The 12,341-nt window shown below is 44.6% G+C and overlaps 1 protein-coding gene across 1 annotated transcript in view; it reads left to right on the top strand.

Moving 5' to 3' along the window:
- CARMIL1 (capping protein regulator and myosin 1 linker 1) overlaps positions 1-12,341 on the top strand; it is a 170,450-nt gene that overhangs the window by 37,722 nt on the left and 120,387 nt on the right. The gene's annotated exons all lie outside the window — the stretch shown is intronic.

Here is a 12,341-nt window from a genome sequence, read left to right as displayed (position 1 = left end):
CTCCATAACACGCACAGACATTTCCCCTCACTTTTGAGGAGGAAAAAAATGTGTGTTATGGAGCGAAAAATACGGTATTTCCAAATTAGTATGGTTAGGATTGCAGCTTTAATACCACAACTACGTATACGCTGTCATCTGCTGGTTACAGGAATATAAACAAAACTTTTTTAGTGTGGGAGCATTTCAGTTTCTCTAGACATCAACAGACTTGAAAGCCGCATACGTCAGCAACAGTGTTGAAAGGGAGATTGTAGCATGAAGCTGCTGAGTTGGAATTCATACGTTGTTAGGAACTGGGAGTGATGGCACAGAAAGTAGTTCCACTTTTAGTGGTTTAATTGTACACAGTTTATCTTCATCATCATTTTATTTCCTGCCCAAAGACCAACGGGTCACATGCAAAAAGAAAAATAGTATACAAATTAACAACTTAAATAACTAAAATCATATGTAACATTTCATTTCACATTTCTCATGTTAACTAAATGAGAATACAAGTTAATTTTTAAAAAAGAAGGTAATACCATGTAATTCTATAGACAATAATTTTGCAACCACCAAGGACACCTTTGGATCAACATCTGCTAGTAACTTACCTAAAAGCTCTTGCTTTGTATCAGGGCTCCATTTTTTAATGTACCTATAGATCCATACCTCGCGGGCCTCTTTGTATTTCTTACAAATGATGAAAAAGTGCCAAATGATATCCTGGTCCCCTAATTACAATCGCAAAATCGACTTGAGAAGGGGATCCCTTAAAGTATACCTGTTAATTCCCCTAATGTCAAAGTGTTTAATCTTGCCCTGGAGAATAAAATTCTGCATTTGGGAACCGTTAGACACTTACAATAGGCAGGTAAAGACTTCAGGACAGGGAAGCCCAAATACGGTACCTTGTTTTTGCCATTTCATCAATAGTTGGAAGCAATCCACATTCACTCTGATCAGATCGTTAACTTTTTTGGCCTGGCTCTTCTTTTTGTTGGTGCTCTGCATAGTAATATACTACACCCGTCTCTTGTATTGTTGAGCCTTCTGGCCTTAATTTGTAAAAATCCTTCTGCCCGTGCCCATGTATGTCTGCTTCTTCCAATCGAGGTTAATGTATCCGATAAAGCAGCCTCTGAATCTGGAAAGCTTATGCTACAATAAAATTGTTTAGCCTAAGGTGCCTCAATACTGTTCTGGCTGCAACAGTCTAATACTGGATTTATCCTTAATATTGTACTTTGAGCATGAGCTCTACTGCAACAGTTAGCACTTGGCAGTATTTATGTTCTGCCTTTTCCTTCAACAACCAAAAGCACAAATTGTTACAGACCATATGTCGATGCAATGAAACAACTACTGCTTGAACACTTTAACAAAATATTGACACCAGCTACTTTCTAAGGTTTTGTCATGCCGTGGTGTGCCTAAGAAAAAGAGCACGAGGTAGGGCTATGCAGACATGAGCAGCATACATTTGCTCAGCGGCTAAGGTCACTGGGGTTATCAGAAGCAGGAACTGTGTTTAGTCTCCACTTTTGCCATGTTCCTGAGGACAATCTTGCCACGTTCCTGCATATATTGCATGCCTGTATCCCTTCCTGGGGGACAAAGTTAAGTGCTGCAAGTCGGAACCCACATGTCTTCACTTGGGATTTCTGCCTCTCATTACCAAGGGTGTGTATGTGTGCGTGTAGTAAGTCTCTGTGCTGTGACACACTGCACCCCAAGTTTCATTAAACATGCAGCCCTTCCTCCGTGCATAGCCTACCTGTCATAATGACGGGCATCACAAACCCGCAATTTAAAGTGCTCCATTTGGCTGTTGCTACAACTTGTGGCTTTCTGAAGAATTCCTGATTTGCAGTGTTGGCAGTGCGGGCAAAGGAGGGGTGTGTGTGGCTGCTTCTCGCCTTTGGCAAAGAAGTTGGTTTGTTGATATTTGAATGCCTCCACACTATAGAGTGATACAGAGCCTTTGGTAGAGTTTGGAAACACTTGAAAACCTGTATAGGTTGAGCAACCATAATCCGAAAATCCGAAATCTGAAATGCTCCAAAATCTGAAACTTTTTGACACCACAAGTGGAAAATTTCGCACCTGACCTCATGTGACAGGTCGCAATCAAAACACAGGAGCATAACAGTTTATTCAGCATCCCTAAAGGGAAAAAAGACCCTCTTAGCCTACTTCAGCTGTGATATATCTTTCCTACTCATGCCCAGATTTTTCCACACAAGAACTCCCACAAAGGGCACTTGCGCCAACGGCAGGTTTACCACAATGCCCCACATAAAATTACCTTCTGGCTATGTGTATAAAAGTAAAGGTAATCCCCTGTGCAAGCACCAACTCATTACTAACCCATGCAGTGACATCACATCCCGACGTTTACTAGGCAGACTATGTTTACGGGGTGGTTTGCCATTGCCTTCCCCAGTCATCTACACTTTATCCCCAACAAGCTGGGTACTCATTTTACCGACCTCGGAAGGATGGAAGACTGAGTCAGCTTTGAGCCGGCTACCTGAAACTGGACTCAGGTTGTGAGCAGAGCTTTTGACTTCAGTACTGCAGCTTACCACTCTGTGCCATGGGGCTATGTGTATAAGGTGTATATAAAACATAAATGAATTTTGTGTTTAGACTTGGGTTCCATCCCCAAGATATCTCATTATGTATAGGCAAATATTCAAAAATCTGAAAATTTTCTGGTCCTAAGCATTTCGGAGAAGGCATTCTCAACCTGTAGTGTTTTGTTTTTAACAAATGCTCTGGGCGTAGACACTTTGGTTTCTTCTATGCACAGCCACACCCTCCTTCACCCCCCCAAGGCTTCTGTTCCCTAACACCCAAAACGTCAGTGGAAATTATGAAGTTTTGAAGGAGAGGTAAGGTACATATTTATTCACATTGCATATGAAAGGCTGTTAAATCTCATTTTAGGGAAAGTAATTTTTGGGAGATTCTCCCCTCAAAAAAAATCCTCTGAAGCCTTAAATTTTGAACAACCTTTTTCTTTGAATTACTTGAAAAATCTGGTCTTTGCTTGACTGGATAATTCCAGTGAATTTGGACTGATGTGGTTTGTTGTTTGGGGGGGGAGTTAGGGTTGCCAGGTCCCTCTTCGCCACCAGTGAGAGGTTTTTGGGGCGGAGCCTGAGGGTGGGGTTTGGGGAGGAGAGGGACTTCAATGCCATAGAGTCCAATTGCCAAAGCGGCCATTTCTCAGAGTAACAACTGCTTCTCTAGCATATTTCCACTACCGTAAGAGGTGTGTGCTCTACTGCTCCCAAGAAAATATGACATCATTAGCCTAATTCTTGCTCAGGGGGAGATAACCTTGTGACTTTGGGCTGCAAGCGAAAGGATCACAGGACTGTATGCTTCTCCAAAAAAGGGAGTTTCCCTGGACACACAGGTAGGGCTGCCAGGTCCCTCTTTGCCACCAGCAGAAGGTTTTTGGGGCAGAGCTTGAGGAGGGCAGGCCTTGGGGAGGGACTTCAATGCCACAGTCCAATTGCCAAAGCAGCCGTTTTCTCCAGGTGAACTGATCTCTATCGGCTGGAGATCAGTTGTAGTAGCAGGAGATCTCCAGCTAGTATCTGGAGGTTGGCAACCCTAGGGGGAGTGCCTTTAGTTGAAGCAAGTTTCAATTTACCATTTCTTCTTGTTCCATTTGTGGTGGTTCCCTTCTCTGTTCACCCATTCCATCTTATAATCAGTCCTTAATTTTTGGAGAGGGGATATTTCATCCCCCCCCCCCCCGGAATGTTAAATACAAGGAGCTGAAGGTGAGAGTAATTGCTGCTCAATTATTACTTTTCTGAACGGTGGCCTCCATTGCTGCATGCACTATGAGCACACTACCATATACAGCCACAGATTAAAAGTGGTGTATATTCACAGGGCATGCACGGTGTTTATAAACATGGGGATTGGTTATGGGAGCTGGGAGCTAATGTGAGCTGAAGAGAATAGTGATGGATATGAGGGCGCCGGGGTTTTCTGTCAAGGTAATTGAGTAACGCTATTGCTTAGAGCCAAGTAGGATGCTTGGAGTTCTGCAAATGGACGTCCCAGGGGGCTCTCTTCTTGCTTCTATAAATAGCAGACATTTGGGGGCCCTACTTGGATTGGGATAGGGGATTTAAGTGGTTTTTCTTACCTAAAGAGATTGATTTAAATCCGGCCGCCTCTGCATGCCTGCTATTTAAAGAAGAAAAACCACAGGGATCCTCTGTTTCCAGAAGTCCTAGCATCATGTCTGATTGGAGTTTTATTGTCTTCACAAGCATGGAGCCTGCATTTTAAGCACTAACCAGGCCAAATAAAAGGTATTGTCTTGCTCACTGCGCTAGATCAAGTTGTCTCCTGAATAGAGTAAATTCATGGAAACAATTTTTGTTGTCTCCTTTCCCCCCAGGAGCCCTTATCCTTGAGTTCTACCCCATGTAAGAGGGAGAGGGGATCATTCCTGAGCCCCTTTCTTCTTTAAGCCCCCCCCCCATTTCACATGGCATACTGTTTTGAAGTGTCCCTAGCCAGGCTTTTTGGGAAGTGCAGGTAGAATTTGTTTCCATGCATTCATGGAAGTATTGACTCATTCATACCTATTTCTTGACAACTCTTTGTTTTTTAAGAGCTAGACTGAATGCTAACCCTTCTGTGGTTATGCAAGGTCAGGATTGCCAACCTCCAGGTACTAGCTGGAGATCTCCTGCTATTACAACTGATCTCCAGCCGATAGGGATCAGTTCACCTGGAGAAATGGCCGCTTTGGCAATTGGACTCTATGGCATTGAAGTCCCTTCCCTCCCCAAACCCCACCCTCAGGCTCCGCCCCAAAAACCTCTCACCGGTGGCAAAGAGGGACCTGGCAACCCTAACTCCCCCCCCCAAACAACAAACTACATCAGTCCAAATTCACTGGAACCATCCAGTCAACCATCCTAAAACAACTTCCCACGTGCAATGATAAACTACTTAACAGTAGCATGGACTCTGGTACCAAGGCTTGCAACAAACCAAGGTACCAACTTTGCTCTCATATAGATCCTAGCAGCACCATCACTGGGCCCAGCAACATCAGCCATACTATCTCAGGTTCATACTTCTGCTCATCTTCTAATGTGATTTATGCCAGCAATGCCCTTCCACCTTCTACACTGGACAAACAGGCCAGTCCCTGCAACAAAGATTAAATGGACATAAGTCTGACATCAGAAACCACAATACCGTATATACCCGTGTATAAGCCGACCCACGTATAAGCCGAGGTGCTTAATTTCTCCCCAAAAATGGGGAAAAATTAGGCACCCGCGTATAAGCCGAGGGTCGGCTTATAACCCCTCCCCCCCCGCAGACTTACCTGACCGGGCTCCCGGGAGCAAGCGGCGTGGCCCTGGTGGCGGCGGCGGCGCGGCCGGGCGGCGGCCGGGGCAGCCTCCCTGCAGTTGCAGGAGGCCGCCCCAGGCCGCTCCCGGCCCCAGGAAGCGGCAGCGCAGCCGGGCGGGGGCCGGGGCAGCCTCTGCGCAGCCGCGGGAGACCGCCCCAGGCCCCAGGAAGCGGCGGCGCGGCCGGACGGGGGCCGGGGCAGCCTCTGCGCGGCCGGACGGGGGCCGGGGCAGCCTCTGCGCAGCCGCGGGAGGCCGCCCCAGGCCCCAGGAAGCGGCGGCGCGGCCGGGCGGGGGCCGGGGCAGCCTCTGCGCATCCGCGGGAGGCCGCCCCAGGCCCCAGGAAGCGGCGGCGCGGCCGGGCGGGGGCCGGGGCAGCCTCTGCGCAGCCACGGGAGGCCGCCCCAGGCCCCAGGAAGCGGCGGCGCGGCCGGGTGGGGGCCGGGGCAGCCTCCGTGCAACCGCAGGAGGCCGCTCCTGGCGGCAGCAAATGACGCGGACCCGGCGGCGGCGGCGGTAAGTTCCCCCCTCCCTCCTCCCTCCTCCCTCCTCCCTCCCTCCCCCCTCTACCGTATTGACCCGCGTATAAGCCGAGGCCAGCTTTTTCAGCCCTTTTTTTGGGCTGAAAAACTCGGCTTATACGCGAGTATATATGGTATTCAGAAACCAGTGGGGGAACATTTTAAACCTTCCAGGACATTCAGTTGCTGATGTAAGAGTAGCAGTTCTCTTACAAAGGGAGATTAGAAAGAGAGTGCTGGAGAAAATGGCCGCATTGGCAATTGGACTCTATGGCATTGAAGTCCCTTCCCTCCCCAAATCCCACCCTCCTTAGGCTTCGCCCCAAAAACCACCTGCTGGTGGCGAAGAAGGACCTGGTAACCCTACTGAATAGCCCAGTTTGGGCCAAGCTCAGTAGGGTCTAACAGGGGTGTGCTACAATAACTTGCATGGGAGACCACCAAGAAAGACCAGGGTTGCTATGTAGAGGAAGGCAATAGCAAACCACATCTGCTCATCTTTTACCTTGAACACCCTATAGTTGGGACCACCATGAGTCAGTTGTGACTCAATGGCACATTTTTCTTCAACTTCAGATTCCTGGCTTGTGTGGCTAACTCAGTATATGGATTATAGATATATAAGTAAGTTATGTGCTTTCCATGCTCTTGATGTATGTAATGATAGTCTGCCTGGGTGGCTGTATTGTATAGGTTTTTTGTGTCCGTTAAGTTGTAATCAGACAATAATGGGGGAAGCAAAGTGTTTTAGATTTTAAAATAAGGTCCGCATTCTTCCTTTTGCACCTAAGGGCTTTTCAGATACAGCATTTTGTGAGGTATTGATAGTAAATGTTCAGTGGTTAGAGTTGCCAGATCCCTCTTCACCACTGATGGGAAGTTTTTGAGGCGGTGCCTGTGGAGGGCGGAGTTTGGGGAGGGGAGAGACTTCAATGCCATAGAGTCCAATTGCCAAAGCGGCCATTTTCCCCAGTTGAACTGATCTTAGCTAGAGATCAGGTGTAATAGCAGGATATCTCCACCTATTATCTGGAGGTTGGCAACCCTATCAGTGGTGAGGAAGGCAACGTTCCTGGAAGTACTTTAAAAGGCTTGAAACGTTCCTGGAAGTACTTTAAAAAGTGTAATAAAAGTGTGTGTGTGTTGGCTGAGGGCAAAATAAGAATGAAATCAACCAGATACCTCAATCGGACAAGACATCGCGGATAAAAAGTTGAATTTTCTGAGAAATGCAGGGCCATGCAGCAATGGATGGTGGAGAAATAATTCTCATGTTTAGCCTCTAACCAGATTGATTGTTTTTCGGGTGTTGTGTTTTCAGTAAAATCATGAATGTCACTGCAGGAATCCTAGTCGTTTTTGCCGTAGGCCTGATCTCATATCAGCATGTGTTATTTTGTGTTGGAAACAGGGCTTAATATTCTCTCACTCCCATGCTGCTGACTTAGCAAGTCCTACAATGCATTTTTCTGTAATGAAAATTCCAGTGTTAATTCTCCGGCAGGCTGGCAGTGGTGGCGGATTACTTGCTCATTCTTTTAAACTTTTCATCCTTGTGCCATTGCTGCTCTGCCTTTTTCTTTCCTGCCCAGTCACTGCAAGAAAGAGTCAAGCCTAAATGATGAAAGAAGGGGGTCTTTCACAGGCATGTTACAATCTTTGTCATGCTGCCAATGCAGTTCAAGGCGCACATAAATAATGACTTATTTGATAGTGTGGCTTTGTCATTTGGGAGGTCTGTTGTTTTTCTCCTTGGCATTCTGATTTTTTTCCAACGCTTGCAAGCAACTGTGTGTTATGCATGGAATTTTGCGCAGGCACATGTGATTGTTAGAGGCGGGCCTGGTCTAAAGTGGCCTTTACAAGATCATGGCTGGCAGAAGCTGAGCTCTGATCAACAAGCTCCAGACAGTCCTGAACTCGAAACCCAAATATTCTGGGATCCTGCCTTTTTTCTTGGAGTACAGTGATAGCTGTTCACAGCTTTATTCTAGAAGGAGAGCATTTATTTATTTATTCAGGACATTTATAGGCTGCCTTGCCAGAGACTGCTTGAGTGCTACTACATATTTTTCAGCACCTTGGAAGAAATGGAAATCTGCTTTCAATTCGGTTCTTCTCTCATTGTTTTTGCATTGGACTGTGGCATCGAAGTCCCTCCCCTCCCCAAGGCCTGCCCTCCTCAAGCTCTGCCCCAAAAACCTCCTGCTGGTGGCAAAGAGGGACCTGGCAGCCCTACCTGTGTGTCCAGGGAAACTCCCTTTTTTGGAGAAGCATACAGTCCTGTGATCCTTTCGCTTGCAGCCCAAAGTCACAAGGTTATCCCCCTGAGCAAGAATTAGGCTAATGATGTCATATTTTCTTGGGAGCAGTAGAGCACACACCTCTTACAGTAGTGGAAATATGCTAGAGAAGCAGTTGTTACTCTGAGAAATTGCAACGCTTGTGGATGTGGAGAAAACCCCCAATATAATTAACATGTTTACAGAAATGGGTGTAAAATTTGCAAAGCAGCAAGGCTTGATTTCACCAATTTCTGTTTAGTAAGGTTTATTTTTGTGATGCAGTCGCTTTTAAAAAGGCATATTCATATCAGTGTGCCTCAGTGGAATAAAGTCTGTACACTTATCTGTGGGAGAGGATGTACTGTGTGTTTCTACACACAGAGGTTGGGTTTAAAAGCTGTTAAATTTGTTGAAGCTATGCTTCTGAAATAAATTGGTTGTTCTTTTTAACTGGATCTAGGAACTTTAATGTGCACACTGACTCATCCCTGGCAGTGACTGGATCTGGACTGCATAAAGGATGTTGTTGTGAAAGAATATATCTTCCACTGAACCACATCACTCCAAAGCTATTTCCTGTTCTTTTGTTAATGTTTTCTCTGAAATTAACATTCAAACCATCGAACAGTCTGTCTACATTTACATTTGATTAGGCTTTCAAAAAATCAGTTGTGAAATTTTTATTGAACGTAGCTTTCAGGTAACATTTTTGTGTCAAGGCTATACATGTCCCAAAATAAGGTTCTTCAGTGGGTCTTTTAATTTTGCTGCCTATCTTCATATACAACCTGACCTGGCTAGCCCCGGCTAGCCTGATCTCGTCAGATCTCAGAAGCTAAGCAGGGTTGGCCCTGGCTAATAAATGGATGAGAGACCTCCTAGGAATACCAGGGTTGTGACGCAGAAGCAGGCAATGGCAAATCACTTCTGAATGTCTCTTGCCTTGAAAACCCCACCGGGGTCACCATAAGTCAGCTGTGACTTGACAGCAAAAACAAACAAACGTATACAGGGCATTTTCGTTGTCTTCATGGTAAGTGTTGAGTCTAATGCACACTTTTAACTTAGCAAGATGGATTCAAACAATCAGTTTTATGAAGTCTGACTGTGGGTAGATGCAGACAGTTATTTTGCTACACATTAGCACGTGGCCTATGGTAGAACTGGTTGAGGGATAACAGCTTGCCAGGTAGTTAGATGCTTGCTATGACAAGTTACCCCTTGACGATAAACAATTATCTGCTAGTCTGTTACTTAACAATTCTCCTGTGCCTAGTTTTTATGTTTAGGATGAAAACACAGTCGGTGCTTCATATGGGAGTCCTGAAACTGTCCTATTCGCTTGCGTACAGATCTTAAGTAGTAGCCTTAGCATCATGGCAAAGGTCATGCTTTGCTTGTTGAATATCCCAGGCTCAATCCCCAGCATCTTCTGGAGAGGTGCTGTAGCATCTGCTTTGCATGCAGAAGGTCTCAGGTTCAGTCCCTGGTATCTCCAGTTAAAAAGGATCAGTTAGCAGGTGGTGGGAAAGACTCTGCCTGAGTCTCCAAAGAGTTCCGGCCAGTCAGAATACTTGGCTAGATGTATCAATGGCCTGACTTAGTAAAAAGGGAGCTTTGTGTGTTTTTTAAATGCTGGGTCTTAATAATTTTTATGATGTTTTATATTTAAAGCTGTCTTGAGCAAATTGGCTAACAGGCTTGATAAACAGTGTTAGTATATTAATTCAATATAATATAGTGGCATCAGTTAGCTAGATTATATGCAGGTTTGAGTATAAATGCGTGTATTTCAGTTATGCTAAAGACTTAATCATTTTCAAGATCTATTGTTTAAGAGTGGGTATTATAGAATGTCCTATTTCCACTCCATCGTGGAAGTTGGCGAGGCTCTTGTTTTAGATATGGAGTAATGATTATATATGGGGAGCGTATGTTTTATGTTTATATGTATGTTGTTATAAGAATAAAAAATATTTTTTAAAATTGAAACATTTCAGCATTAAAAATGTTTTTAAAATGCAGAGTGGATCTCTGAAAGAGACTGTTCTAGCTGAGCCTAGTGAACCGAGTTCCTCCTTCATATTGCGTTTTTCACGCATCGCTGATTGAAAAGTTGGAAGAATGTGGGGAAGAATCAGAAAGGAAGTTCAGTTTGCTCCTGTGGGGGAATTCTAGAGAGAGTGTCAGGAGGCACAATGGTATCTTTGCATAGCATGCTGGGATACCACTGAGCTACTTTAATTGCATCCTTTGTGTTCTCTAATTGCTGCTCCAGTCAGTTCTGGAAACTGATGTCTCCCACTGTTACTGTTACTTTTCCTTTTCCTTTGCTATCTTCTTAGCTGTTGATTTAATGGTCTGCCCTCCTTCCTAGTTCAAGCTGTTTCTGCAAACATACGACCCAGCAAATTAGGCAATTAATATCACTATGAGCAATTCCTAGAATGATGAGCACAAGTAGGCTTGCCACCCTCAGGTGCTAGCTGGAGATCTCCCTCTATTACAACTGATCTCTAGCCGAGAGAGGTCAGTTCACCTGGAGAAAATGGCCGCTTTGGCAATCAGACTCTATGGCATTGAAGTCCCTCCCCTCCCCTAAACCCACTCGCCCCCAAAACCTCCTGCCTGTGGTGAAGAGGGACCTGGCAACCCTAAGCACAAGCCTTGTTCTGGACAAGTGTGCGTGAGACTAGGTCAGTGTCAGTACCGATTCCAAATGTTTGAAATGTGGGGCAGGTTCACTTGATCAAGAAATACTCTCAGTCTGCATAGTTTATAAACCCAATAAATTAAACACCACAATTAACATTTTACATCTGAATACTAGCCCATGACTATCACACATGCATTTTTTTAGCAAAAGAAACCTAAACAAACAGTTGACAGTGACCTCCTTGAGATGATTCCACAGGAACTGTGCACTTGTTCAGCTGTTATCTCCTCTCCGCGAGACACTTTCCTACACCATTCTGAGAATCCAAAGGAAGTCAAAGAAGTAGATAAGCTAGCACTGTGGTTTCATTGTTTCTAATATGCACAGGCTTTTGTGCTTGATAAGCAAATGAAGGAATTGTTTCACAATGTATTGTCGAAGGCTTTCACGGTCAGAGTTCATTGGTTCGTGTAGGTTATCCGGGCTGTGTAACTGTGGTCTTGGTATTTTCTTTCCTGACGTTTCGCCAGCAGCTGCAAAACGTCAGGAAAGAAAATACCAAGACCACGGTTACACAGCCCGGATAACCTACAAGAACCAATGTTTCACAATGGCTCCTGACTTCCATATGTGGTAGATTGTTTAAATTCTGACCTAGCCTTGTGCACTTCTTTTAATTCTTTGCATCACCGTTTCCCTTCTCCCTTTTTTACCCTTGTAGTCCTTCTTGCAGCTTACATATGGTTCTTGACTGCACACCCACAACTTTCGTTGGAGCCACTCTGCTTCTTGTTCATCTTTCCTTGAAATATTTCAATCCATGATTGGATTTTAACTAAGAGCCTGAATTGAATTATTAACTGGTTAGATTTTGTGCCACTTGTTCAGTTCGGTCTTTATTATAGCCCACAGGCCATTCAGAAGCAGAGCAAAACAAAAACAGATAAAATCAGTATTATAAAATTAATAATTACATAAAACCTCTCCATACATCACTCGCCTTATATATATCTAACAGTTAAAAGGTTAGAATTTGAGAAATTATGCACTGAATGCTATCTCAGTCCTCATTTTCATTGCAGACCACAGAAACATCACCACAGAAACAGTAATTCTTTGGTCAATCCCTGCCAATACGATTTCGAGAGTTTTATGCCTGGAGAAAATGTTCTTATCAACCAACAGAGATGTGCCCATACATAGAATCTACAGTGGAAGAACACACGAAGCAGTGTCTCAATCAGGTTAACAGAGCAAAGACAAAATCTACAATTAGATGGAAAGTTTTTGTACCTTCCTGACAGGAGTACAGAGGATAGCACATTAAATCTAGTCAGCGTAAATGCATGGGGATTTCCTGGAACTGTTTATAGACAGGTAACAAGCATACTGATGTGGGATCATTGGAACTAAGATAAATAGTAGGAGAGAGCACACACCACGGGGATAACCAATGTTTATTGGATATCAATATCCTGTATGCGTTCATTAA

This window comes from Euleptes europaea, chromosome 8 (genome assembly GCF_029931775.1).
Source record: "Euleptes europaea isolate rEulEur1 chromosome 8, rEulEur1.hap1, whole genome shotgun sequence".
Taxonomy (NCBI): domain Eukaryota; kingdom Metazoa; phylum Chordata; class Lepidosauria; order Squamata; family Sphaerodactylidae; genus Euleptes; species Euleptes europaea.
This window is presented reverse-complemented; position numbering and strand designations above follow the sequence as displayed.